Source organism: Nannobrachium achirus (genome assembly GCF_963921795.1).
Source record: "Nannobrachium achirus genome assembly, chromosome: 15".
Lineage (NCBI taxonomy): Eukaryota > Metazoa > Chordata > Actinopteri > Myctophiformes > Myctophidae > Nannobrachium > Nannobrachium achirus.
The window spans coordinates 54,533,936-54,537,696 of NC_137822.1; positions in this window are offsets into that span (position 1 = coordinate 54,533,936).

Consider the following 3,761-nt stretch of genomic DNA (forward strand, 5'->3'; position numbering starts at 1 on the left):
GGCATTATGGAATATAAAGTTTCAACACACGACTTTGGGGAACAGTTAATATTTGCCATGCTCTCTAAAACCAAGACACTGTGGAATATGGAACAAAACGTGCCCAACTGGTCTTGTTGTTGTCATCCACCTTACTTTAGCAGGTGAGTTAAGTAATTAATATAAATAATGCTGGTTTGCAGTGATGCATCACTGTCAATTAAACTGTGTGCTGTCATTAATGTAGGCCTAGTTGTCTTAATGGATGATATTTATAATGCTGTTTTGGAAAAACGGCGTGGTGATGTTTGTAGTGTGAAGACTAATGTCAGAGTTGTTGTGTTGGAGTGCCATAGGGAAGAGTTCATTAGCACCAGAGAGAGATGGAGACAGTGAGACATTACTTGGTTGGGCTACATATTGTCATGAATTAGATGGCGAGTGTGTAGATGTCTTCTGTTGGAGCCTGGTGTCCCGCATTTGCGCTGTCTGCATTTGCGCTGTAGAAAAAAGGTGGTTGTTGTTGTTGTTGTTGTTGTTGTGGGGCACTTGGTGAAAATCTCGCATCGGGGCACACCGGGGGCTAGTTTCGCCACTGACTGACAGTACAGTTCACTGGTACAAGCTCAACTAAAAGGTGATCCTAGAAAAGACTAAGTCAGGGGGAAAAAAGGGGGAAACAATTTAAAAACTAAAACAATAAAAACAGCCGATCTACAAGGCTGCATGTGGGCTTGTGGATCAGCTGTTTTGGGTAAATGTGGGTTATTTATCTAATGCAGTATTGATCCCTTTATCGAGTGATTGATTGAAGACTTTATGACAAGTTTCATGACAGTACAGTTCACTGGTACAAGCTCAACTAAAAGGAGCTTTATTCATTTATTGAATGAATTATTTCCCTGTCTCCACACCAGGCCCAACTGCGCCGCCACTGACTGATAAATTGCGACCGTCAGGTCGCAGTTACTATCGAAACATCGACCAGGTGTCTGTCTGTCCGTCACACTTTTGCCCTGCTCATATCTCCGCAACCGCTGACCCGATCCAAATTTTGCACAGACAGTCCTTGCCCTCCACCCATCGATTCTCACATCCTCTTCTAGCGCCACCATGAGGCCGAAACTCTTTCTGGACACTGCTCCTACAAATCTTGGCCTAAAATCACACAAATCGGTACACACTTGCTCTACACTCATGTCATCAACATGGATCTGTCCCATTTAGCGCCACCTTCAGGCCGATTTTTTAAAACCCATTTTTGGACACTACTCCTACAGATTTTGCCCTAAAATCACGCAAATCGCTACGCAGTCAGTATATATTAGGGAGTCTTACTGGTTTAATTATTTATTTATCTATTTATTTATTTACTTCCCGACTATGTCTTGTTGCTAATTACACGCGAATGCAGGGGGCGGAGCTAATTAGCGTAATTATTTAAATTGGGGGGCGTGGTCTGCATTAATTATGCAAATGAGGTTGGGGCGTGGTCTGCATTAATTATGTAAATGAGACTGCACAACATGCATTTGACGCGCGCGTCTTGTTGCTAATTACACGCGAATGCAGGGGGCGGAGCTAATTAGCGTAATTATTTAAATTGGGGGGCGTGGTCTGCATTAATTATGCAAATGAGGTTGGGGCGTGGTCTTTATTAATTATGTAAATGAGACTGCACAACATGCATTTGACGCGCGCGTCTTGTTGCTAATTACACGCGAATGCAGGGGGCGGAGCTAATTAGCGTAATTATTTAAATTGGGGGGCGTGGTCTGCATTAATTATGCAAATGAGGTTGGGGCGTGGTCTTTATTAATTATGTAAATGAGACTGCACAACATGCATTTGACGCGCGCGTCTTGTTGCTAATTACACGCGAATGCAGGGGGAGCTAATTAGCGTAATTATTTAAATTGGGGGGTGTGGTCTGCATTAATTATGCAAATGAGGTTGGGGCGTGGTCTGCATTAATTATGTAAATGAGACTGCACAACATGCATTTGACGCGCGCGTCTTGTTGCTAATTACACGCGAATGCAGGGGGCGGAGCTAATTAGCGTAATTATTTAAATTGGGGGGCGTGGTCTGCATTAATTATGCAAATGAAGTTGGGGCGTGGTCTGCATTAATTATGTAAATGAGACTGCACAACATGCATTTGACGCGCGCGTCTTGTTGCTAATTACACGTGAATGCAGGGGGCGGAGCTAATTAGCGTAATTATTTAAATTGGGGGCGTGGTCTGCATTAATTATGCAAATGAGGTTGGGGCGTGGTCTGCATTAATTATGTGAGACGCACGCATCTCATTTACATATTATTATGTAAATGAGGCTGCATTAATTATGTAAATGAGGCTGTTAAGTGGCGTTTCCCAGCGCGTAAAAAATGCAGACGGCCGTATGTAAATGAAGGGGAGGAGCTTAGTCGAAGTATGCAAATTGGGGGCGGGGCATGGTTTGGAAATGCGTGTGGGCGTGGTTTGCATACATTATGCTCGCATACATTATGCTAATGAGGGCGTTAAGGTGGGTTTTCCAGCGCATAAAAAATGCAGACGACCGTATGTAAATGAAGGGGAGGAGCTTAGTCGACGTATGAAAATTGGGGGCGGTGCATGGTTTGGAAATGTGTGTGGGTGTGGTTCGCATAAATTATGCTAATGAGGCTGTTAAGTGGCGTTTCCCAGCGCGTAAAAAATGCAGACGACCGTATGTAAATGAAGGGGAGGAGCTTAGTCGACGTATGCAAATTGGGGGCGGGGCATGGTTTGGAAATGCGTGTGGGCGTGGTTTGCATACATTATGCTCGCATACATTATGCTAATGAGGGCGTTAAGGTGGGTTTTCCAGCGCGTAAAAAATGCAGACGACCGTATGTAAATGAAGGGGAGGAGCTTAGTCGACGTATGAAAATTGGGGGCGGTGCATGGTTTGGAAATGTGTGTGGGTGTGGTTCGCATAAATTATGCTAATGAGGCTGTTAAGTGACGTTTCCCAGCGCGTAAAAAATGCAGACGACCGTATGTAAATGAAGGGGAGGAGCTTAGTCGACGTATGCAAATTGGGGGTGGGGCATGGTTTGGAAATGCGTGTGGGCGTGGTTTGCATACATTATGCTCGCATACATTATGCTAATGAGGGCGTTAAGGTGGGTTTTCCAGCGCGTAAAAAATGCAGACGACCGTATGTAAATGAAGGGGAGGAGCTTAGTCGACGTATGAAAATTGGGGGCGGTGCATGGTTTGGAAATGTGTGTGGGTGTGGTTCGCATAAATTATGCTAATGAGGCTGTTAAGTGGCGTTTCCCAGCGCGTAAAAAATGCAGACGACCGTATGTAAATGAAGGGGAGGAGCTTAGTCGACGTATGCAAATTGGGGGCGGGGCATGGTTTGGAAATGCGTGTGGGCGTGGTTTGCATACATTATGCTCGCATACATTATGCTAATGAGGGCGTTAAGGTGGGTTTTCCAGCGCGTAAAAAATGCAGACGACCGTATGTAAATGAAGGGGAGGAGCTTAGTCGACGTATGAAAATTGGGGGCGGTGCATGGTTTGGAAATGTGTGTGGGTGTGGTTCGCATAAATTATGCTCGCATACATTATGCTAATGAGGGTGTTAAGGTAGGTTCCCCAGCGCGTAAAAAATGCAGACGACCGTATGTAAATGAAGGGGAGGAGCTTAGTCGACATATGCAAATTGGGGGCGGGGCATGGTTTGGAAATGCGTGTGGGCGTGGTTTGCATAGATTATGCTCGCATACATCATGCTAATGAGG